The sequence below is a fragment of the Lepidochelys kempii genome, chromosome 2 (genome assembly GCF_965140265.1).
Source record: "Lepidochelys kempii isolate rLepKem1 chromosome 2, rLepKem1.hap2, whole genome shotgun sequence".
Classification (NCBI taxonomy): Eukaryota; Metazoa; Chordata; order Testudines; family Cheloniidae; genus Lepidochelys; species Lepidochelys kempii.
This window is the reverse complement of record NC_133257.1, coordinates 90,901,195-90,928,161: the sequence shown is the minus strand read 5'-3', so window position 1 is coordinate 90,928,161 and position 26,967 is coordinate 90,901,195.

The window sequence follows — 26,967 nt, the reverse complement described above, 5'->3', positions numbered from 1 at the left end:
GGTGTTGCAGGAAGAGAAAGGATGGTGTCATTGTTCAGGCAACTGAATGCTTCCCTAGAGAACTAGATTCTCTCCTGGCCTCTGCCACAGAGTTCCTATGTGATGCTAATCAAGTCACTTAAACCAAACTTTTCACATGTGATCATTAATTGTGTATTTCTAATTTTCTGGGTGCCCAACTTGAGACCCTGTGATGATCTGCAGAAGTGCTGAGTGCTCAGAGCTAAAACTGAGGTCAATGGGAACTATGCTTGAACATATGATGAACCATGTAATGCTTAGTACTCTGAAAAATAAGGTTATAAGCATCTCAGATTGGACACCCAAAATTTGTGGAAATTTTTGATGCTTTTCTCTCAGTCCCTCATCCGTAAAAAGAGGATAACACCATCTCCTCATTTCAGAGGGGTATTGGGTTAGATACATTAATTAATGTTTGTGAATGACTCAGGTTATTATAGTGGTGAGCATCAGAAAAAAGCCTAAGAGGAAATTAAAAATTCTGCCTTAAGAGCAGGGTTTAAGTAGCATGCAGTAAATAAGGCATGGGACCACACATTGAACCAGAAGAAAACAAAATATTGAATAGCTGTTCACTAAGCACTGTCCATTCTGTGCTCTGAATAAGGCAGAGGTCCTGTGGAAAAAACAAAAACCAGTATATGAAATTGTAATTAAAGACTGTATCATAACACATACTCACAAGGGGAACAAATTAAGGTTGCATGGGCATTCTGGCATTTCCAAACTTATGTATGCTTAACTTTGCAACCTTAATATTCTTTTAATTTTGTGTGTGTGTGTGTGTGTATTTGTAATTGTGTACTTTAATTCCTAGAAGAACAAGGTCAGGTCAAAAGGAACAGCTTTTCTAAAGATGTCCTTACCTCTGTTACTTCGTATACCATCTTATGTTATTAAGAATTTTCACCCGATTTGCTTTTCTGAATGCTGTTTTTTAACTCAGAAAGCTTTATTAGCATCCAGACATGCAGCTGTTCACAGCACCTCAGCCTAGATTTAGATAGAATTCTTTGCCATCAGAGTATCTGGAACTAGTCTGAGACTGGATAATATTGCCCCCTTCCCCCTTAATGCCACGAGCTCATAATTAAATCCTTTGTTAATAAAATACATATAACACAACTTCTTCAAACCCAATTGTTTTTACTTTGGGCAACTCTTCCCACTGTAAACATGAAGTCAGCAGGAAGTGCCTTAGTCTAAATTTTTAACCAATCATCCAGTCCTCTGATACCTCAGAAACAAATTTGAAAATCCTAAATAACAATAAGCACATGTATTGGTGCTTATACTTTGTAAAAATTAAAGAGAAAAACAAATGTAAAATCAACTGAAGTGAACTCAAAAAATAAGTGCAGAGAAATTCATCTTCCAAAGTTTGATATTAATTTTTCTATATTAAATTAAACAAACTTTCCATTCCAACTGAAATAACTGCTATTCAATCAACAGAATATATAGGGTTCAAGTACAGTATATCTATTTTTGAAGATAACAGGAATCAGAGAGACGACAACAATATCTGTGGGAATAGACAATCAAAAATGATCCAATTAAAGAAGGTTCCCTCCTCTCCTTCCCTCCCTCCCCCGCCACTAATGGATCATTCACGGAAGACAGAGGGAATTGCTAAAATCAGGATGCTGCCTCTGAAAATGAAATTAAACCAAAAAAGGATCAGCAGTTCACAGACTAACCATTTACAGGAATGAAAATGAGGAAGCAGATAAATCTAGGGAAATCAATGAAAGCACAGGAAGCCATTAATCAATTATTATTACTAGAAATCAAAGAGGCAATATTGCACGAAGAATACTGTGCCTCAAAAAATATGTTAAATACTTATTAATCTTTTTTTGTAATGAAGTTAAAAGACTAAGAGGATTTAGCAAAATATTAGACAAATATTCATGAATTCCAATAATTAACAGTTGAGAAGCCTATGGAAAGGAAGACAATGTATGTAACCCTAGGGTTTAAATTCATTTGGAGCCTCCTGTAGCAGAGCTCTGGTAAATATTTTCAAAACCTAGTGCCTCCCAGGGCGCAGAAGTCCCAAGCCCTGGCGCACCCTATGGGACTGTAGCCCTGAGCCCTGGTGCCCTTCCCCCACCATGGGGTAAAGCCCTGAGATACCCTGCCCTGCAGCTGAAGGCTGAAGCCCTGAACGGAGGGGTTATGGGGGGGGGCCTGGGAAATAATCTCAGAGAGTGTAAGTCATGTGTAACCCCCCTACTCTTGGGTCATCTCCAGACCCACAAAACCCATACTCTTTGTGTACTGCAGGAGAGAACTCTCTGGGATCAGAGGAAAGAGGAGTCAATGCTCTTTTTCCATGCTCTCCCCGATGTATTCTCCTTGTTTGTCTTCTCTCTGCTGCTCATGTTAATAACTAATGCTCAGTCCTGCAAACTTTACTGACATGAGCAATCCCATTTATTTCAACAGAGCTACAAATGTGAGTAAAATGTTACTAATGTGCTTAAATGCAATCTAGTAACTCATTAGTCGACCTGACAGATACTTTTAAATAATTGTTATGTTTGAGGACAAAACCTGATATGAAAACATTTAACAGTGTATGGCTAGGTTATTTCTGTCCCATATATTTAGAACCACTTGAAACTTTTTCATAAGTTTTTTTCTGTCAAAAATGTTTTTTTCTGAATCTAAAATGTTCACAGAACAGTTTATTTTCAGCCAAAATACACATTTTTAAATACAAACTGAAAAATAAAATGTTTGATTTTTAGAAAACCAAAAATGTTCAGTTTCTGATTTTTTTTTAAAGAAAATACTGACCATTTTTGACAAGCTCTATTTATTAAGATACAACTTTATCAGCTGATTGGGGTTCTAAAGATTTACAAATTATGGTGCAGAAAAAAAGTTACAAAATCAACCATTACTATTTTTAAGTGACTTAAAACTGACTAACTTCCTTTTAGGTCCTGTCCAGTACAATTTAAATGCAAACCTGCTAGTCAGCCAAGAAATTCACTGTTATACTAGAAGGTGTAAATGGCTGCTAAAAAATAGGTCTCTGATCTATAGACAATCACAGACTTGGTTAAAGCCCAGGGGTATGCTAACCAACCTTCTTTCAGACTAAATTGGTGGAGCAATTAAACCCATTTTGTGTATTGGTAGCTGGAAACAATAGAAGCCACCACCCAAGGCATTAATCCACATGGCAAGGCCTGATCAGAAGCTTAACTAAACTGTGTGGGCAGAGTCTAGGGTTGCCAACATTGTATTTCAAAAATCTGAGACTGTTTTCTTAGCAACCCTATGGGGGAGGAGTTCCCTATACCCAGGAGGTCCAAGAGTGGGATGCCCAGTACCACAGGAAGTGATGGAGTACTAATCATGTGGCAGTTGAGGAAATCTTCCACTCAGGTCTTAAATTCTCAGAGATTATTTCCTGGAGCCCCCCCCCCCCCTCCCATTCCCATTCAGGGCTCCAGGCTTCAGCTATGGTGTGGGGTCTCAGGCCTTAAGCCCTGCAGGGCGGGTGGTGCCATCAGGGCTTTACCCCAGACCAGGGCCACTCGGGGGGAGCTCAAGCTCAAAGGGGGCCTCAAATTTAGACACTTGTTAATTTTTTGGCATTTGATAAGTTTTGCAACTTGCTTTTATGCGCATCCCTATCGGACCAAAATGTGACACACTCTCTCAGCTTAGAGCTGCAAATTTAAGCAAATAAGAGATGTGATTTGGTAAAAGACATAATTTTTTTGTTAACTGATACAGATTTTGTCATATTAAACAGTTAAAAATGTTCATAAATATTAATAAAAATGTATCAGTTCGGATGGCACAAGATTAGACTGTGATGAACGCGTTCGCTCAGAATCAGCTGATTATAAAACCAACCACTACTAGTGGCTAGTGCTGGATCAAGTGCATGTTGAAAAGTAGAGAATTGTTACATTTTAGTGTCTTTATAGTTTTACGTCTAGTTGACTAAGGAATTATTTATGTGTGAGAATTCCTCATTATTATCTTCATATGGTAGCTAAAAGAGGTGACTGGTTGGTTGGTTGAGCCCTAGCTTGGTAGCTTGGCCATCATCATAGGCTTTCATAGTGTATAAGCCCAGATTCAAGGTGAAAATTTGTGAGGACAATCTTGTACAGTGAGTTTCATGAGGACAAACATTTGAAATTTTTGGACATTATCCCCCTGTCTGTATCCATATCTGTGTTTACTATATATATATGTCATCCCTTTGTCTTCAGCTCAGCCTGTTATATTATACCTTGCGTGCTTGAGTTTTGATTCAGTGATAAGGATAATAACCTGTCTGACTGTATCATTTTGTGTTCTTAATTAGTATTCCTTCGTTTTAAGTCTTTTCAGCATTTGTGTACCATTCAGCATTTGTGTACATGTTTACAGTAGAAGTTTTCAAGTGTCGATAAGCTACTTATTTACAGCAGAATATTTCAAGTGTGGATAGGCTACATATTGACCGGATAGATCACTATGAAGAGGAGATTTGAAAGTGGTGCAAGCAAGAGGTGGCAAAAACAACTGAGTGAACCAGCAGCTAAGAGCTCAAAGCCAATAATTTCATTTCTCAAACCACTGGAAAACACACCTTACCCAACAAACAATGCTAAAGATAATGAAAACTCTGCAACAGCAATAGGTGATATTTCAATGCCAATACCTGAACATGAGGACAGTACTCAAGAAGGAGATGTACCAACAGTAACAGTAATGGTGTACGATCAAGAAACTCAACAGCAACAGGAAGATGTAGATCTTACGCAGCAAGAGCAATTCATGAGTACTACAGGTTTGACTGTGACTGACCCTGGAATTATTGACAAGAGCAATGCTGCCCAAATGCAATCTTTTCTTCAAATTAGTTGTTCTGAAATTCCAAGTAACATTCCATGAGATGCTGATAATCATGCTTTCCCTACTAGTCTGCTATCAAAAGCTCTTCCAAATGGTGAGACCTGCACAAGAGACTGGTTATGCTGATGTACAGAAAAACAATCTCTGTACTGTGCACCCTGCTTCATTTTGAACAAAAGTGCTGCAAATGCATCAGTTTTCTCTGATCAGTCAGGATGGAGCATCAACAGAAAACTGTGTTGCATGGAAATGAGCCAGTAGGGCAGCATCAGCTGAAGTTAAGTTGAGAATTTACTCTTGACTAAACTCTCTACAGAAACTAATAACTGGAAAAAACTTCTTGAGCACATCCTGAATGTCATCCTTTTTCTTTCTGAGCAGCGATTGGCTTTTTTTGGTTCTAGTCAATGTATTGGTGATCATGCAAATGGAAACTTTCTTGGCAGAGTTGAGCTCCTCAGCAAATATGACTCACTTTTATCAGAGCATGTTAAACGTGTTCGAGAATCGCAAGAGAGTCAAAAGCGCATGCAAGTCCATTATCTCTCCACATGCATACAAAATGAGTTTATTGAGCTATGTGGGTCATTTGTACAAACAACAATTCTTGATGAGATTCAAAATGACAAGCATTTTTCAATCATTGTTGATGCCACTCCAGATTGTTCTTACAAGGACCACACTACTATAACCATTTTACTATGGTTATTTGATATGTTAAGATTGTAGACAGCTCAAAATTTTCAATTGAAGAAAGATTTATATTGTTTGATAATTTCATGAGAAAAACTCGAAAAGAAATTGCTGCTTGAGTACTAGCAATTCTAGAAGGTTTTAAGTTAGATTTTCAAGTCTGCGTTGGTCAAGCCTATGACAATGGATCTAATATGGCTGGGAAGTAAAAAGGTGTACAAGCAGTTCTGCTTGAGCATAATTCAAAACTGTATTTTCTCCAGCTGTGGAAACCCACACTAAACCTTGTAGGTGTTGACTGTGCTGAATCATGCAAGGAGGCAATTACTTACTTTGGAACTGTTCAGCAAATGAAGAATCTCTTCAGTAGCAGTCCACAAGGTGGGAAATTCTGAAGCAATATCTTCCTGTTTCACTACATGGGATGTCCAAAACTAGATGGTCTGCATGGATTCTTGGTGTTCAAACAGTTGTGCAGCATTTGAATTCAGTGAGAAAGGCTTTAAATGAGCTTGAATCTCTCAATCTCACTGCAGAGGCTCAAACTGAACTTCAGTCTATTCAGAAGCACATGTCCAAATTTGAATGCATTCTGATGTCATCTTTGTGGATGAAGCTACTTACAATGATCCACCAAACTAATCTGGTAATTGAAGCACTCAATGCTACACTTGATGTTGAGAGGGATAACATTGAAAGCCTTATCAATGACATTCAACAGATTCATGAACAATGGGATGTGATCCTGACTGAGTCCAAATTAGTAGCACAGAATATTGACATTTCATCAGAGGTCTCCACCAATCGCAGTTTACCGACTGAATCTGATGCCAAGCAGCATTGTAGGGTATATGTCTTCCTTGACTCTATTCAATCAGGTCTTTCATGTCGACTTGAGTCACTGCGACTAATTTGTACCCTTTTGGGGTTTCTTTGGCAGTTCAACAGACTGAGTAATGAAAACTTACTTTCTGCAGCTGAACAATTTCAGCAACAGTACAACAAAGAGATCTTGAAAGATCTCAGTGACTAGGTCATCTTCCTCAAACAAATATATTCCACGAACTTTAAATTGGACTGCAAGCCAAAGGAATTGCTTCAAGAAATACTAGAACTTGGATTCTCTGGGGTGTTTCCTAATATCACAACTGCATTGCGTATTTTTGTCAGTTTGCCTGCATCAGTGGCTTCGGGTGAGTGCACCTTCAACATGTTTAAGCAGGTAAAGAACTATCGCCATTCAGCTGTGGGACAAGAGCTTTTGAATTGGCTTGCCATGCTTAATATCAGCTGTGACATTGTACAAAAGCTAGATTTTTCCTCCATAATTAGTGCATTTACACAGAAAAAGGCTAGAAAAGCATTTCTTAAATTAAAAATATTCAAATTATGTCTCTCTTTTTTTGGCGCCTTATTTTGTTTTCATGTGTCATCACTTTTTATTTTTATTATGGCTAGGGGCCTCGAAAGCTGGAAGTGGCCTGGACCTCTCTGGACCTCTGAGAGAGCCTGCCCCAGACCCGCGGGGCTATGTGTGTACTAGGGCTTAGGATTTCAGCCCCACGGTGTGGGGGGAGGGATGCCGGGGCTCTGGGTGTCAACCCCGGGGGAGGTGCCAGGGCTGGGGGCTTCAGCCTGCAGGAGGTGCTGGGGATCACGTGGGTCTGAAAATATTTACTGGAGCTCTGCTCTGGACTGCTCCAGCTGAATGTAAGCCCTGCTTCCACTCCCTGCAACGGTCAGGCAGTCTTGGCTGCCAGGACCCAGGTCTAGAAGCGAATAGGGCAGCACTGAAGGACCATGGTTGGGAGGAGAGTGGAAAGATGCATCTGTGAGTACTGACCCCCTGCTGGACAGGGCCCCCTGCTGACTCCAGCCCTTGAGTGTGGCCCTGTCTTCTTTCTCTACACATGCTCTGTCTGGCAGGGCAAGTGGACAGGGCTGTGTGCTCTGGAGCTGTGCTGAAGGGTCAAGAATGGGCTCTGTCTGGTAAGGGGGTCAATACTATCGGGGTGTAGCCTTCCATTTCCCGCTTGCAGAATCTCTGCCAACGCAGCAGAGGAGCATAACTGCTGGTTGGTGGCTGCTGCAGCAGCAGCAGCAGTGTGGGAGCAAGGCAGGCAGGGAGTCTAGTCCTGGCAGCCGAAATCACTTGCACAGAGCCCTGGCCGCTTCCCTTGCCAGACAGAGCCCCCTCCTGACTCCAGCCTTTCAGCGTGGTCCCATCAGGTCTTTGTGCCCCCCAATAACCTTATTGCACCCCCACGGGGGCTGCACCCCATAGTTTGGGAACTTCTGCGCTGTAGGTACATTGGTTCAGTAAATCATGGGACTGATTTTGCCTTACTACATTGTCCAATTTTACAAATTTTATATCATTGGAAGGTAAGGTAATAAAAAAACTGGCTTTGCTTAATGATATTTTTAATATGTTAAAATATGGGATAAAAGGCATCCTGTACTGATTTAGTGTGGAACAGGCTATTTTCTATTTAAATAAAGGACATCCCTTGTAATACGGGACTGTTCGCAACCCTAAGGCAGACGGGTTCCCTGAGTGCAAATGATGAGGCTAAGAGATTGTTTGATAAGCTGTGTGTGAGAGAGGCAAAATCAGAAAAGAAAAGAAAAAAGCCTACGGAGGGGGAGAGAAGCACTAGTGAGCATGGCCATGAGAGACAGCAGAGACACATTCCCTCCTTGGGGCATGGAACTCACTGGAAGAGACAGGCTTGGAAATTGCAAGCAAAGAATCTGCCTGCTGTGTTTCTACTGTGTTCAGGGAAACGGCTCTTCATGTACATTCTTTGTAAATAAACAGGATCACACCAAAGAATGTATGCTAATATCCATTTTTCATCCTAACAGAAACAATCCTGCCAGACCCCAAATATTGGATAACTCCCTGAGCAAAAAGGGCAACAGCACTACCCTTCTCTCATGACCTAGCCCAAAGCACTGGCACCGGGCTTCACCCTGACCCTTCAATCTACTCCCAGGTCTGTGTGTAAATCCAAAAAGTTGTGTGGTAAAATGCTCTGAGCTTTCCTTAGAAAAAATGAGTAGATAGGATCATCTACTTCTTTTGCATTCCTTTTCTGCCTTTCCTCATTGCTTTGAATAGATATACTAGACAACTTTCAGACGTACAAAGATTTTTTTTTAATATTAAAACGTTACTGACAACAGGCACATGCACCCATTCAGGAGAAAGCAGAAGTCTTATAGCCATCCTAATTTAACTTCTATTATGGAATCTTAGACATTAAAAATGGAAAAATCTCTGGGTCATCAAGTCAATCCTCTGCCAATGCAGGATTGTTCTCTAGATCTATCTATCTTTTGTTTAGACAAATTTTAAATGAATCTAGTACTGAGGCTTCTATCACTTCTTTTCAGAGACTACCTTTCAATCTGCTTATGGAGAGATACATCATCTCTCCATTGTTAAGGTCAAACAGATTGTCAGCAAATTTATCTGTCTTTGTTCAGTTTCATCCCATTATGACTAGCTATACACATTATCATAAAGAAAGGAGTACTTGTGGCACCTTAGAGACTAACAAATTTATTTGAGCATAAGCTTTTGTGAGCTACAACTCACTTCATCGGATACATTCAGTGGAAAGTACAGTGGGGAGATTTATATACATAGAGAACATGAAACAATGGGTGTTACCATGCACATTGTAAAGAGAGTGATCACTTAAGGTGAGCTATTACCAGCAGGAGAGCGGGGGGGGGGGGGGACGACTTTTTTGTAATAATCAAGGTGGGCCATTTCCAGCAGTTGACAAGAACGTCTGAGGAACAGTGGGGAGTGGAGGGGGTGAATAAACATGGGGAAATAATTTTACTTTGTGTAATGACCCATCCACTCCCAGTCTCTATTCAAGCCTAAGTTAATTGTATCCAGTTTGCAAATTAATTCCAATTCAGCAGTCTCTCATTGGAGTCTGTTTTTGAAGTTTTTTTGTTGAAGAATTGCAACTTTTAGGTCTGTAATCGAGTGACCAAAGAGATTGAAGTGTTCTCCAACTGGTTTTTGAATATTATAATTCTTGACGTCTGATTTGTGTCCATTTATTCTTTTACTTAGAGACGTACACCAACATTCCACACAAAGATGGACTACAAGCTGCCAGGAACAGTATCCCCAATAATGTCACGGCAAACCTGGTGGCTGAACTTTGTGACTTTGTCCTCACCCATAACTATTTCACATTTGGGGACAATGTATACCTTCAAACCAGCAGCACTGCTATGGGTACCTGCATGGCCCCACAGTATGCCAACATTTTTATGGCTGACTTAGAACGACACTTCCTCAGCTCTTGTCCCCTAATGCCCCTACTCTACTTGTGCTACATTGATGACATCTTCATCATCTGGACCCATGGAAAAGAAGCCCTTGAGGAATTCCACCATGATTTCAACAATTTCCATGCCACCATCAACCTCAGCCTGGACCAGTCCACACAAGAGATTCACTTCCTGGACTATGGTGCTAATAAGTGATGGTCACATAAACACCACCCTACACCGGAAACCTAATGACCACTATTCCTACCTACATGACTCCAACTTTCATCCAGACCACACCACACGATCCATTGTCTACAGCCAAGCTCTATGATACAACTGCATTTGCTTCAACCCCTCAGACAGAGACAAACACCTACAAGATCTCTATCAAGCATACTTACAACTACAATACCTACCTGCTGAAGTGAAGAAACAGATTGACAGAGCCAGAAGAGTACCCAGAAGTCACCTACTACTACAGGACAGGCCCAACAAAGAAAATAACAGAATGCCACTAGCCATCACCTTCAGCCCCCAACTAAAACCTCTCCAACGCATCATCAAGGATCTACAACCTATCCTGAAGGACGACCCATCGCTCTCACAGATCTTAGGAGACAGTCCTTGCTTACAGACAGCCCCCCAACCTGAAGCAAATACTCACCAGCAACCACACACCATACAACAGAACCACTAACCCAGGAACCTATCCTTGCAACAAAGCCCATTGCCAACTGTGTCCATATATCTATTCAGGGGACACCATCATAGGGCCTAATCACATCAGCCACACTATCAGAGGCTCGTTCACCTGCACATCTACCAATGTGATATATGCCATCATGTGCCAGCAATGCCCCTCTGCCATGTACATTGACCAAACTGGACAATCTCTACGTAAAAGAATAAATGGACACAAATCAGACGTCAAGAATTATAACATTCAAAAACCAGTTGGAGAACACTTAAATCTCTTTGGTCACTCGATTACAGACCTAAAAGTTGCAATTCTTCAACAAAAAAACTTCAAAAACAGACTCCAACGATTTGCAAACTGGATACAATTAATTTAGGCTTGAATAGAGACTGGGAGTGAATGGGTCATTACACAAAGTAAAACTATTTCCCCATGTTTATTCACCCCCTCCACCCCCCACTGTTCCTCAGATGTTCTTGTCAACTGCTGGAAATGGCCCACCTTGATTATCACTACCAAAAGTCCCCCCCCCCCCCCCCGCTGTCCTGCTGGTAATAGCTCATTACAATAGGTCCGATGAAGTGAGCTGTAGCTCACGAAAGCTCATGCTCAAATAAATTGGTTAGTCTCTAAGGTGCCACAAGTACTCCTTTTCTTTTTGCGAATACAGACTAACACGGCTGTTACTCTGAAACCTGTCACCCTAAGTGATCACTCTTGTTACAGTGTGTATGGTAACACCCATTGTTTCATGTTCTCTATGTATATAAATCTCCCCACTGTATTTTCCACTGAATGCATCCGATGAAGTGAGCTGTAGCTCACGAAAGCTTATGCTCAAATAAATTTGTTAGTCTCTAAGGTGCCACAAGTACTCCTTTTCTTTTTGTGAATACAGACTAACACGGCTGCTACTCTGAAACCACACATTATCACGTAATCTAAACCCATTTAGCTTAAAACATCTAAATCAAATGCACTTTAATGCCATTTCTATCTTTCAACTAATTGTAGATAGCTTTTATATCACCATAATAACATACACACGATATATATTTGTTCTTTTAATATCTTTTTTTCATTTGTCAGTCCCTCCAGCCCACTGATATTTTTTGCTGCTGTTCTCCAAATTGTCCTCGTACAGACATTGCAACTGAGTCAGATAAACCAAAGATTATGAGAAGGAATGGTACATAAGATATGTAAGAAGACATAATCTGTGTGACTGCATCTTGGTTATTACTAGGAAAATTAAATGTTATTTAATAATTCCTTTAACAATATTTAATGGCTGCACAAAACATCACTAAATGATGTACAGTTAATTGCTATTATTCTGTCTCTTGCTCTGTTATACTGCTTTTTGGTAAAAACCTGTTCTGTTACAACAGAATGAATCTGAGCCGCTAGAACTCAAGCATTCAATGCATTTCTTGGGATTTTTGGACATTCAGAATCTTTTTCAAAATTTTTTGAATAGTACAGAAGATGGTCAGGGATGCCACCCCATTCTCTGTGTGTCCCTAAACCTCTGACTGATGGAAGCTGGAACTAGAGGACAGAGGCTAGACCACTCCATAATTGCCCTGTTCTGTTCATTTTCTCTGAAGCACCTGGCACTGGCCACTGTTGGAAGACAGGATGGATACTGGTCTGGATGGACCATTGGTCTGTCCCAGTATGGCCATACGTATGTTCTTATATCTAAGCACCAGGTCTGAAATATCTACAATCCACAGAAAGACAGATTCATTGCTTTCTGAGGTAAATGATTTGAGTTCCATGCATTTTAGTGTGTGTGTGTGTGTGTGTGTGTGTGTGTCTTTCAGATGAGACTTTAAAAAAAGAGATCCTACCATATCTTTTCTGGCTGAACATTAAAGATTCCATGACCCTTTTTGTAAGAACACAGAACTGACCCTGTGACCTTACAAAATGTTTTCCTCTCATGCAGCATGCTGTGTACCATTTCTCTGCCTGTCTGTAACCTTCCACTATAGTATGGTTTTTATAATTGTAAATTGCTTTGGGTTTTTTGGGATAAAAAGATTCTACATAAATGACAACTATTAATATGATTTTAACTGATTTTTCCAATTAAAACTTTTCTTTCTAAAGTTTTTAAAATTTGCATTTTTTGGCCAAATTTCCACAAACAAATCTGCAAATTTGAAACTAGTTGAACAAAAAGTTTTAAAAATTAGAAAATATACATATGTATATAGACACTGCAAACTCCTTCAGAGATGGTAAGTTTCTTCAGAGAAAAAACATATCTCCTACCTGTTCTGTCCAGTCCAAAGCTCTATATGCAGGTAAAATCCTCTAGGGACTAGGGGCCAGATTTTTAAAGCTATTTAGGTACCTAAAGATGCAGAAACTGTGGTGCCATTGCATCTTTAGAGAGACAATGTGGGTGAGGTTATATGTCTTTCTCACCAACAGAATAACACATATTACTCATAGGCACAGACTCCGTGGGGGGAAAAATGATGGGTGCTGAGTACCCACTGGTATCCCCCCTCTCAGCTCTCTCCTCTACCCCCAGTGTTTGCTGCCCACCGGCCTCAGTTCCTCCCCCTCCCTCTCCACACTTCCTGCCCACCGAGATCAGCTGCTTCGCGGCATGCATGAGGCTTTGGGAGGGAGGGGGAGGAGTGAGGGCACTGCCCACTGCGGGAGGGGGAGGAACGGGGCAGGAAGAGGTGGGGTGGGGACTTGAAGGAGGGGGTGGAGTAGGGGCAGGGCCTGAGGCAGAGCTGGGGGTCAAACAGCCCCCCGCACATTAGAAAGTCAGCGCCTGTGATATTACCTCACCCACCTTGTCTAGCTAATATCCTGAGACCAACATGGGTCTACAACTACCCTGCACATTGCATCTTTATGCACCTAAATGCCTTTAAAACTCTCTGTTTCTAGATCTGCCAGTTCCATATATGGAATTGCAGACCAGGATTGGTGCCCATCTCTTCCAAGTTGCTGCTACAGTTTTAACGCAGCACTCCTCATTTGTACAAAGGGAGATATGAAAAGATTTGGCAGATAGGGAATCAAGTTGGGGTGGAAGCTGCATTTTTTTTTATTATTAAATCAGGGACTTAAGCAATACATATGTAGTGCAGAGTTTAGGTGTCGCTCCAAATGGCTATTTTTTTCTGGAATAGATGTCATTTGATGGCTAAATTTAATCAAAGTAGCTTTATGTAGCTATTAGATAATGTTTGCTTTTAATCCATGAGCAAGAGGAACACTGTGCAGAAGATGCATAGAACATCAGTCTATGAATAAATCAAGGAACTTTTAGACAAAAAACCCAGATGACTCCACCCTTTAGAGCAGTGGTCCCCGATGCGGTGCCGCGGGTGCCATGACTCCTGCCGGGGCATTTATGTGACCCACCGGCACCAAGGCACAAAGGAGAGAGGAGCGCCTCTGCCGGAGAACATGCCACTGACGAGCGCTTCCGGTGGAGAAGCGGCCGCCGAGGGGTGCGGCCGCTGGAGAAGCGTCGCTGCCCGCCACGCTATTCTGAAGGCATCAGCAGTGTGCTCTTGGCCACAGAAAGGTTGGGGACCACTGCTTTAGAGGTTTCACAGCAAACTTTTAATCAGCTTTGAAGAAATGTAGGCAAAGATTCACATTCAGCACATGATAAATGTGGTTAATATATAATTTAAAACAGAACAACATACTTTTGCCCTGGAAAAGTGTATTTCTTATTTGGAGATAGGAGGTGGGTGAGGTAATGTCTTTTATTGGATGGAACTGCTGTTGGTGAAAGAGACAAACTTTCAAACTTTTTTATTTATATAATTTTGATTTCAGCCTGACTTAACTCAAACATTCCCAATGATTTCTATTTGGTGTCACTGGGGAATACTAAATAGAATTGTTGAGAGGAGAACAAAACCAAACCCTCACGGTGATAGATTGGTGCTTTCTATGTACTGTATTAGTTTCCCTCCAGCGGTTGTTATGAGTAACTACAAGGCCAGCTTTGAAGAGGTTTAATTGTGAACTATGTGAGTGTGTATCCCATGTAAGGTTTCAGAGTAACAGCCGTGTTAGTCTGTATTCGCAAAAAGAAAAGGAGTACTTGTGGCACCTTAGAGACTAACCAATTTATTTGAGCATGAGCTTTCGTGAGCTACAGCTCACTTCATCGGATGCAATGCCATGTAAGTATGTTATGACAAATTATATCTGTGCAATGCCAAGGAAAATAGTAAAGTTGTACAGGTGTAAATTCAGAATTTATTCCATTATCTTTTAAATGCAGTATTTCCTTCTGAACATTCTGGTCCTAAATCTACATCAATCCATCACTATTATTCAGCAAAACTAGCACTAGTGACAACTCCATATTTTGTGGATGTCTCTGATACTTTTAACTATGCAAAAAACAAAATTGGGCAGGAAGGAGAACCATTGTCTTGTACACATTATTTTGGAAGAAATACAAATATACTAAAAAGTAGGGCTGTCAAGCGATTAAAAAAATCACGATTAATTGTGCAATTAATTGCACTGTTAAATAATAAAAGAATACCATTTAAGTATTTTGGATGTTTTCTACATTTTCAAATATATTGATTTCAATTACAACACAGAATACAAAGTGTACCATTATCACTTTATATTTATTTTTGATTACAAATATTTGTGCTGTAAAAACAAAAGAAATAGTATTTTTCAATTCACCTCATACAAGCACTGTAATGCAATCTCTTTATCATGAAAGTTGAACTTACAAATGTGAATTATGTATTAAAAACCCTGCATTAAAAAATAAAACAAAGTAAAACTTTAGAGCCTACAAGTCCACTCAGTTCTACTTTTTGTTCAGCCAGTCACTCAGACAAACAAGTTTGTTTACATTTGAAGGAGATAATGCTGCCCGCTTCTTGTTTACAATTTCACCTGAAAGTGAGAACAGACATTCTCATAGCACTGTTGTAGCTGGCACTGCAAGATATTTACGTGCCAGATGTGCTAAAGATTCATATGTCCCTTCATCTTCAACCACCATTCCATAGCAATGCTGATGATGGGTTCTTCTTGATAAGAATCCAAAGCAGTGCAGACCAATGCATGTTCACTTTCATCATCTGAGTCAGATGCCACCAGCAGAAGGTTGATTTTATTTTTATTTTTGAGTTCTGTAGTTTCTGCATCAGAGTGTTGCTCTTTTAAGACTTCTGAAAGCATGTTCCACACCTCGTCCCTCTCAGATTTTGGAAGGCAGTTCAGATTCTTAAACCTTGGGTTGAGTGCTGTAGCTGTCTTTAGAAATCTCACATTGGTACCTTCTTTGCATTTTGTCAAATCTGCAGTGAAAGTGTTCTTAAAACAAACAACATGTACTGGGTCATCAGCCAAGACTGCTATAATATGAAATACATGACAGAATGTGGGTAAAACAGAGCAGGAGACATACAATTCTCTCCCAAGGAGTTCAGTCAAAATTCAATTAACACATTTTTTTAACGTCATCAGCATGGAAACGTCCTCTGGAATGGTAGCCGAAGCATGAAGGGGAATACGAATGTTTAGCATATCTAGCACATAAATACCTTGCAATGCCAGCTACAAAAGTGCCATGCAAATGCCTGTTCTTATCTTTAGGTGACATTGTAAATAAGAAGCCAGCAGCAGTATTTCCCGTAAATGTAAACAAACTTGTTTGTCTTAGTAATTGGCTGAATAAGAAGTAGGACTGAGTGGACTTGTAGGCTCTATTTACACTATTTTGCTTTTGAGTGCAGTTATGTAACAAATAAAAAATTAACATTTGTAGTTGCACTTTCATGGTAAAGAGGTTGCATTATGGAACTTGTATGAGGTGAATTGAAAAATACTATTTCTTTTATCATTTTTACAATGCAAATATTTGTAATAAAAATAATATAAAGTGAGCACTGTATACTTTGTATTCTGTGTTGTAATTGAAATCAATATATTTGAAGATGTAAAAAACATCCAAAAATAGTTAATACATTTCAATTGGTATTCTATTGTTGTTTAACAGTGCGATTAAAACCGCAATTAATCCCGATTAATTTTTTTAATCCCGATTAATTTTTTTGAGTTAATCGCATGAGTTAACTGTGATTAATTGACAGCCCTACTAAAAAGTGGTAAACTCTCTAAGGCTCATCATTAGGGGACCTATTTTCCAGCGATGCTCATGAAAGTTGCACATACAATTCAAGGGGAATATATCCTGTGTCCCTGACTTGTTTGATTTCTTTATTGTTCATTAGTTTTGATGTAAAACAAAATTTTTGAAAGTCATTTTCTTTGTTCTTCCATAGAAATAAGAATTTTTTTGTTTTATTTGTTCTTTGGGAAACAAAAAAAAAGTTCTTCGTAAAATATTCTGATAAAAAAATGAAAAATCTCAAATCTTGCTTAGCCCTGAAGGATATCCTGCTGAATTTGTGCAGTTACATTATGCGTATCTGGGGAGGGGTCAAGATAGCTGTGCCCCCCACTTTTGTGCTTTCTGGGTTCTGGAGCTGTCTAGGTAGTGGACACATCCTCAGGCTGTTTTAACTCATGCTACCCTCAGCAGTCCACAACGAAGCTGTCTCACAACCCAGAATAGTTAAAGTACAGTGTACTTTGGCCACAGTTCTTCTGTACACTGAACTACCCTCAGCCACATTCCCTGCATATCCTTATATGGATATATAACAGGTGGCGTGGGGCTAGACCGCTGTCCCTATGCCACCAGGAAATCCTCAGCAGGGAGATTCATAGACTTTGTGGCCTCCGTATGACTGCATGCTGGGGCTACAGAAGAGCCCAGAATTGGGGTAATGTTTATAACAGCCTTCAGTAGTTCAACGCGTGTTGCACTCAGTGGTGCCAGTGCTCAGGAATTTAACAAATAGTTTGATTTTAGGCCCTGCTAGAGCCAGTCGCACAATGTTGGAAGAAACTCTGCCATTTGGGAATTTTAGGACTGCTCAATGCAGAACCCTCTCCGAGTGGCTGCCTTCCCCACTTCCTACTTGTGGGGAAGAACAGCCACTCACTGCTGTGGAAGGAAACAGTCTCACACACACACTTACTGCCCTCTGAAGCCCAGAGAAGTTTTGGGATTGGAAAGAGGGGAAGAGAGAGAAGCTGATACTAGAAGGGAGCAAGGGGCAGAAAAAGCCCAGCAGCTCAACTCCCTCCGTCCTTCCTTCCCTCCCTCCCCCTATTCCCATGCTACAACACCAGGCCTGGAAAGGAGGAGAAGCCCTCTTGGAGTTGTCCTCTCCTCAGACCTAGGAGGGAAGGGGTGAAGATCCTCCAGAGCTGCAGGAGGAGCAAAGGCATGCTGGGGGAAAGAGGGTGAAGAACTCGTTGTGTAGCCAAGGGGGCAAATTAGATGTGGAGCTGGAGCAGCTGAGAGGGCTGTCGGGTGCACAAACATTAATTAAATTTGAAGCCAGGAGTCTAGAGCTGATGTGGGAGCTGGGACACAACATTAAGCGGCATAGGGATACAGTGACCAAAATCATATTTCTCACTGAATTGGCCTTAGGGAGGGCGAGTTAAAAAAAAATCCAAAGACACTTCAAAACCCTATATATCATCTTAAAATAAAATCTGATGATATTTTGGGGTCTGACTCATGATTTTTGAACTCAGTGGTGTGTGGGCAGGGAAGTAAATGTGTACTGACCTTTGTATTAATCTTTGTAACCCTGAGCAATGTCAGGTGACTGGGGCCTGGAAGTAAAAGCCAGTCTCTTACCAGCACAGCTGTGTCACACCTGTGTTACAGAGATGAGGTGAATTTAGAATGAATTACTTTCTAGGATGCATCTACACCACAACCTTTTTTACTTGTTAGTAGTATGTTCACCAACTGGGTAGTACCTTGTTAGTGGTTCCCTGGTGGTAGCATGGATGGACATGCTAGTGTAGACCAGGTGCAGGTACTTTGACCACCATGTTGTCTATCCCTACTTAAATTGGGCCTAGATGATGTGATCAAAATGCCTGTACCTGCATCACCTCAACCTGCACTGCCTCTGAAGTTCTCCCCATTGGTAATAATGCCAAAGAAAAATTCTAGTGCAGATAAAGCCCTTTAGTGAACAGAAGGTCCTATTGCTAATGGTGAGGGTGACATGAGGCTAGGTGCAAGCCTGGGTTGCACTGGCCCCTAGGCATAGCCCAGTCCAGGTGGAAATTTTTCAGGAAGGATGTTGTGATAGTATAAAACAGATACGATCCCCCCACTAATCGAGAGTCTACAGTGTTTAGAGCAGCCCAAAATGTGTAAGGAAGGAAGGGTAGTTATCTGCTGAGAAGGGTGCTCTTGAGCCCCTTGTTAAAATTCTGTCATTAGTTTGAAGGAAGGTACAGTTTATCCCGGCTCTGAAGTAGTGCAGTCTTTCCTCCGATGCTTCTGTATCATCCCTGACTTAGATGACTTTATCCGTGGATCGACAAAAATTTGTTTTGAACAGCCCAACTCACCAGGTGTCAGATATTTTCAAAAACATTTACAGAAGATTCCATCAGAAACTTTGCTCCTTCTTCTTCACAACTTGAATAGTGTACCGTACTACTAGTTCAGTCAATGCCTTTTCCAGAAATAGTTAAGTGCATTCAGTATAACTCCCTTGGTGGTTATATTAATGAGAAAGCATTCCTATTTAAAAGAAAAACTATTGAATAGATTCCCCAGTTCCTCACCCTTCTCGTCTGTAAGCACTGCATCACTGGTACAGAAGATATATCTCATGATAAGAGGAGAGATTATAAAGGATTCTTCTGGAATAACATAAGGTGCATCTCTAAGGGGAAAAATTTTGTGGGAGCCCTTTAAAAAAAAATCATCTGCCTATCACTGGGGAGAGTGTGTGTGGCCAAAGCCGTCAGAGCATATGACAGAAATTAAGCCTCCCCCATTAAAAATCCCAAGTGAAGAAGACTGGTGGCGGTTCTAGCTTCTGTCCTTCTTGAGATTGAATGGTTCTGTGGTGCTGGGGACCACTCTGGCACAGGGAACCATAGTTTATACCTCTCTGCTCAGATTTCAGTAACCCTGTCCTGTGGCTTTTAATCACTGTTCAGAAACTGAACCCTTCTCTTTTATTGTGATGAGAAAGATCCACAGATAAAAATGCTCTTGTACACAAATGAGATCCTATTAGTTACCACCTGAGTCATTAGAAGACTCTTATTTGGAGCATAACAGTAACATAAGTAGGATTGTTGTTGGGCATTCATGAGGACAAACAAGACTAGGAAGAGTTCTCTGGCCTGTTTCTCATCAGATGCAGAGAAAATAATTTCAGTTGCAGCCAATAATTCATGCAAGGCATTCCAGGTAGGATTTAAGAATCATTTTAGAATGAAAGGTGGAGAATGGGGAACCTATTAAGAATTGATTTAATTTTGTGTAAAATGCATGTGTGCATTTGTACTGAAAGAATCTGTGTGTGGCAGTTGTGAAAGCTGTGAAGATAATGGTGGGCCTGTTTCTCAGTTCCCACAGTCTGGTGCTTTACGCACTGCAAAAGTGAGTCAGTAGGTATATAGTGCCCTCTGCTGTCTTGCCCTGTCAAATTCCACCAAACTTGCAAGCACAATTTAGACCAGGGGTCAACAACCTTTGGTACCCTGCCCATCAGGGTAAAGCCGCTGGTGGACCGGGCCAGTTTGTTTATCAGGACTGTCCGCAGGCACGGAGCACCGCAGCTTCCACTGGCTGCAGTTCGCCATTCCTGGCCAAGGGACATGCTAGCCACTGCTTCCTACAGCTCCCATTGGCCAGGAACGGTGAACCGCGGCCAGTGGGAGCTGCGGGGCTCCATGCCTGCGGACGGTCCAGATAAACAAACTGGCCCAGCCTGCCAGCGGCTTTACCCTGATGGACCGGGTGCCAAAGGTTGCCGACCCCTGGTTTAGACGTTAGCAGAGCGAAGTATTCTCTCTGTATTTTTTACTAAATTTAATGGAATTGACTGTTTTGAAAGCCAGAACTCAGAGCTAGGTTCTGGTTGCTCCTGCACCAGTGTACAAGGGAGGGGGCACAGGAAATCCTTCATCCTTCCTGTGTATGGGACAACCATAATGCCAGTGACTGTATTCCCTGAGTATAAGGAGATGTGTAAGGATGGGTGGAGGTATTGGACACCCAAAAGGGGGCATGGTGAGGCAGGGTTCTAGTGCTGCAAGTTTTTCAATGTTTTGGACACTGACTGCTGGTTGAAGACTGGCGCAGGTGAGAGCACGTTTCTAAAAGGTAAATACAAAATTTGCTTCTCAGTTTGATCCCCCAACACATCAAAAGCATTGTCTCTCTCAGAATGCCTCCTGCACTGCCACTGGTACAGTACAGCTCCAGAGCCTGACCCACCACTTAGACTACAATGGAATAGTTCTTCTAATTAAAATATATTCATTCCTTAGAATGCTTTTTCAATGAAACTTGGTGATCTTTCTGTTCTGGGATTTTCCTATGGATTTGTAATTGGGTCAGTGTGTGTCTAGGGTCAGAATGTAATTAATTCAATTCCAAAATTTGTATTGTTTTTGCACTGCTGTAATTCCACTGACTTCCATGGATGTAAAATAAATAAGCAGAATACCTTTGGAGTCAGAGAAGAATCAGGCTGGGGCATGTCAGCCTAGAGTATTATTCCAAACCAAAGATACAGCGCTATGTAGCCCCATCATGGTCACAAATGGGGATCCCAAGGCCCAGTGGGCAAAATCTAAAAATTTAATTAAAAACAGATACTTTTAAAAAGAGTAAAAAAAAAAAAAATCTTACACATTTTTAAACCCAGACTGAAGAAATCACTAGAGAATATAGTAATGTAGGCAGCTACCTGGCACAGAGTGAGATGGTAGAGGACTGATTTACCAATTGGGTCGTTGTCATCTCTAATTTCTATGATGTTATACCAGTTGAAATCCTTCTGCTCTGGAGGAGGACTTGCAGCCCTTGATTATAATTTTTTTAATCTCTTGGCTGTTTGGGAATTATTTTACTTTGTATTAGTTTGGCTACTATACCCCAACATCTGAATCTTATTTTTGCTGTTGATTCAAAGAAGCCATAATATAAATGATATTTAAAGATTATCAGATGCAATTTATAGGTAAGGTGTCTCCTTCACAATTAAAAAACCCCAATAATTTGTTTAGAATAAGTTTTCCAAATTGCCTGTATCAACTCAGACAATGGGTAAAGAGATCTTCTTTCTTCAAAGATCTTAATGCTATTGCCACACTTTAGTTCCTCTTTTTCTCTCCATACTTGGGCCTTTGGCTTGGCAGGTCACAAAAACATTACCAACGTCTATTCAGATTAAACTCACTTCCTTTTGTTTGTAATCACAGTTTAATTCTGGTTTCAGAGTAGCAGCCATGTTAGTCTGTATTCGCGAAAAGGAGTACTTGTGGCACCTTAGAGACTAACAAATTTACTTGAGTATAGTGAGCTGTAGCTCATGAAAGTTTATGCTCAAATAAATTTGTTAGTCTCTAAGCTGCCACAAGTACTCCTTTTCTTTTTAGTTTAATTCTGATGACCCAGGGTACATCACTGGGCACAACAATACATCTGAACAATTACTTCTTACTGTTTTCATCCTTCAATATAAACAACTCCCCGTCCAGGTATCCTGCACCTTTTCCCCCGATTCCTCCTCTTTCTGTTTCTTGCATCCTCTCTCAGCTCCCAGACTGCCACTGTATTTTTAAAGACAGCAGAGAAGGGTGTTAGAAGATTAATGGGACTTGTACTTCTAAGTCACATAGACATTACAGCAAATCCCACACACAGCACTATATTGTCACTGTGACACATCCACATTACCAGTGTAAGTGATGGATTGCTGTAAACTTAAAATGAAATACAAACAAAGATTTTTCCCCACATAAAAAATAAACCAGACAATCCATAATTGGACAATGCAAATAATTTGTGAGCCATATTTTAAATAGCATTCATATATTTTATACCTTTTAACCCATACAGATTGTAAATAGTGAAAGCAAAACTGAGCTTCTCTTTAGGAAGTGATAAGCTCATTTAAAATATAGTGTGCAATTAGCTCACATAACTGCTAGATGGCATTGTACGGAAGATAAACATACAGCACTCAAATTCACTATACAGTCTAAGCCCTGGTCTACACTAGGACTTTAGGTCGAATTTAGCAGCGTTAAATCGATGTAAACCTGCACCCGTCCACACAATGAAGCCCTTTATTTCGACTTAAAGGGCTCTTAAAATCGATTTCCTTACTCCACCCCTGACAAGTGGATTAGCGCTTAAATCGACGTTGCCGGCTCGAATTTGGGGTACTGTGGACACAATTCGATGGTATTGGCCTCCGGGAGCTATCCCAGAGTGCTCCATTGTGACCGTTCTGGACAGCACTCTCAACTCAGATGCACTGGCCAGGTAGACAGGAAAAGAACCGCCAACTTTTGAATCTCATTTCCTGTTTGGCCAGCGTGGCAAGCTGCAGGTGACCATGCAGAGCTCATCAGCACAGGTGACCATGATGGAGTCCCAGAATCGCAAAAGAGCTCCAGCATGGACCGAACGGGAGGTACGGGATGTGATCGCTGTTTGGGGAGAGGAATCCGTGCTATCAGAACTCCGTTCCAGTTTTCGAAATGCCAAAACCTTTGTCAAAATCTCCCAGGGCATGAAGGACAGAGGCCATAACAGGGACCCGAAGCAGTGCCGCGTGAAACTGAAGGAGCTGAGGCAAGCCTACCAGAAAACCAGAGAGGCGAACGGCCGCTCCGGGTCAGAGCCCCAAACATGCCACTTCTGTGATGAGCTGCATGCCATTTTAGGGGGTTCAGCCACCACTACACCAGCCGTGTTGTTTGACTCCTTCAATGGAGATGGAGGCAATACGGAAGCAGGTTTTGGGGACGAAGAAGATGATGATGATGATGAGGTTGTAGATAGCTCACAGCAAGCAAGCGGAGAAACCGGTTTTCCCGACAGCCAGGAACTGTTTCTCACCCTGGACCTGGAGCCAGTACCCCCCGAACTCACCCAAGGCTGCCTCCTGGACCCAGCAGGCAGAGAAGGGATCTCTGGTGAGTGTACCTTTTAAAATACTATACATGGTTTAAAAGCAAGCATGTGAAAGGATTACTTTGCCCTGGCATTCGCGGTTCTCCTAGATGTACTCCTAAAGCCTTTGCAAAAGGTTTCTGGGGCGGGCAGCCTTATTGCGTCCTTCATGGTAGGTCACTTTACCACTCCAGGCCAGTAACACGTACTCGGGAATCATTGTAGAACAAAGCATTGCAGTGTATGTTTGCTGGCATTCAAACAACATCCGTTCTTTATCTCTCTGTGTTATCCTCAGGAGAGTGAGATATAATTCATGGTCACCTGGTTGAAATAGAGTGCTTTTCTTCAGGGGACACTCAGAGGAGCCCATTCCTGCTGGGCTGTTTGCCTGTGGCTAAACAGAAATGTTCCCCGCTGTTAGCCACAGGGAGGGGGGAAGGTTGAAGGGGTAGTCACACGGTGGGGGGAGGCAAAATGCGATCTTGTAACGAAAGCACATGTGCTATGTATGTAATGTTAACAGCCAGATTTACCCTGAAGGAGCGTAGCCACTGTTTTATAAAATGTGTCTTTTTAAATACCGCTGTCCTTTTTTTTTTCTCCACCAGGGGCATGTGTTTCAAGGATCACAGGATCTTCTCCCTCCCAGAGGCTAGTGAAGCTTAGAAAGAAAAAAAAAACGCACTTGCGATGAAATGTTCTCCGAGCTCATGCTGTCCTCCCATACTGACAGAGCACAGACAAATGCGTGGAGGCAAATAATGTCAGAGTGCAGGAAAGCACAAAATGACCGGGAGGAGAGGTGGCGGGCTGAAGAGAGTAAGTGGCGGGCTGAAGAGAGTAAGTGGCGGGCTGAAGAGAGGGCTGAAGCTCAAATGTGGCGGCAGCGTGATGAGAGGAGGCAGGATTCAATGCTGAGGCTGCTGCAGGACCAAACCAGTATGCTCCAGTGTATGGTTGAGCTGCAGCAAAGGCAGCTGGAGCACAGACTGCCACTGCAGCCCCTCTGTAACCAACCGCCCTCCTCCCCAAGTTCCATAGCTTCCACACCCAGATGCCCAAGAACGTGGTGGGGGGGCCTCCGGCCAACCAGCCACTCCACCACAGAGGATTGCCCAAAAAAAAGAAGGCTGTCATTCAATAAATTTTAAAGTTGTAAACTTTTAAAGTGCTGTGCTTAAAGTGCTGTGTGGCATTTTCCTTCCCTCCTCCACCACCCCTCCTGGGCTACCTTGGTAGTCATCCCCCTATTTGTGTGATGAATGAATAAAGAATGCATGAATATGAAGCAACAATGACTTTATTGCCTCTGCAAGCGGTGATTGAAGGGAGGAGGGGCGGGTGGTTAGCTTACAGGGAAGTAGAGTGAACCAAGGGGCGGGGGGTTTCATCAAGGAGAAACAATCAGAACTTTCACACCGTAGCCTGGCCAGTCATGAAAGTGGTTTTCAAAGCTTCTCTGGTGCGTACCGTGCCCTCCTGTGCTCTTCTAACCGCCCTGGTGTCTGGCTGCACGTAACCAGCAGCCAGGCGATTTGCCTCAACCTCCCACCCCGCCATAAACGTCTCCCCCTTACTCTCACAGATATTGTGGAGCACAGAGCAAGCAGTAATAACAGTGGGAATATTGGTTTCGCTGAGGTCTAAGCGAGTCAGCAAACTGCGCCAGCGTGCCTTTAAACGTCCAAATGCACATTCTACCACCATTCTGCACTTGCTCAGCCTGTAGTTGAACAGCTCTTGACTACTGTCCAGGCTGCCTGTGTACAGCTTCATGAGCCATGGCATTAAGGGGTAGGCTGGGTCCCCAAGGATACATATAGGCATTTCAACATCCCCAACAGTTATTTTCTGGTCTGGGAAGAAAGTCCCTTCCTGCAGCTTTTGAAACAGACCAGAGTTCCTGAAGATGCGAGTGTCATGCACCTTTCCCAGCCATCCCACGTTGATGTTGGTGAAACGTCCCTTGTGATCCACCAGAGCTTGCAGCACTATCGAAAAGTACCCCTTGCGGTTTATGTACTCGGCGGCTTGGTGCTCCGGTGCCAAGATAGGGATATGGGTTCCGTCTACGGCCCCACCACAGTTAGGGTATCCCATTGCAGCAAAGCCATCCACTATGACCTGCACATTTCCCAGGGTCACTACCCTTGATATCAGCAGATCTTTGATTGCGTGGGCTACTTGCATCACAGCAGCCCCCACAGTAGATTTGCCCACTCCAAATTGATTCCCAACTGACTGGTAGCTGTCTGGCGTTGCAAGCTTCCACAGGGCTATCGCCACTCGCTTCTCAACTGTGAGGGCTGCTCTCATCTTGGTATTCATGCGCCTCAGGGCAGGGGAAAGCAAGTCACAAAGTTCCATGAAAGTGCCCTTACGCGTGTGAAAGTTTCGCAGCCACTGGGAATCGTCTGCAACACTATGCGGTCCCACCAGTCTGTGCTTGTTTCCCGAGCCCAGAATCGGCGTTCCACAGCATGAACCTGCCCCATTAGCACTATGATGCATGCATTGTCAGGGCCCATGCTTTCAGAGAAATCTGTGTCCATGTCCTGATCACTCACGTGACTGCGCTGACGTCGCCTCCTCACCCAGTATCGCTTTGCCAGGTTCTGGTGCTGCATATACTGCTGGATAATGCGTGTGGTGTTTAATGTGCTCCTAATTGCCAAAGTGAGCTGAGCGGCCTCCATGCTTGCCTTGGTATGGCGTCCGCACAGAAAAAAGGCGCGGAACGATTGTCTGCCGTTGCTCTGACGGAGGGAGGGGCGATTGACGACACGGCTTACAGGGTTGGCTTCGGGAGCTAAAATCAACAAAGGGGGTGTCTTTACATCAAGGAATATTTCAGGCAGGACTTCACGGAGGGTTCCAATAAGAAATGGTGCACCTAAGTTATCGTTCTTATTGGAACAAGGAGGTTAGCCTGGCCTCTGATTGATACATGGCTAGATTTACCTCGCTGCACCTTCTCTGTGAGTGACTGCAGTGTGACCTAGAGGAATGAGTCCCCTAGACGGGGGGGGGGGGGGGAAAGCAAACGAATACAGAACAAATCTGGTCTATTTCTTGTTTTGATCCACGCCATCTGTCTTTTACATCTTTGGCTGGCAGCAGACGGTGCAGAAGGACTGCATGCCATCCACATCTCATGGCTGCTCGGCAGAAGATGGTACAGTACGACTGCTAGCCATCCTCATCTCTTGCCTGCCTGGCAGAAGATGGTACAATACGACTGCTAGCAATCCTCATCTCTTGCCTGCCTGGCAGAAGATGGTATAGTACGACTGCTAGCAATCCGTATCGCCTGCCT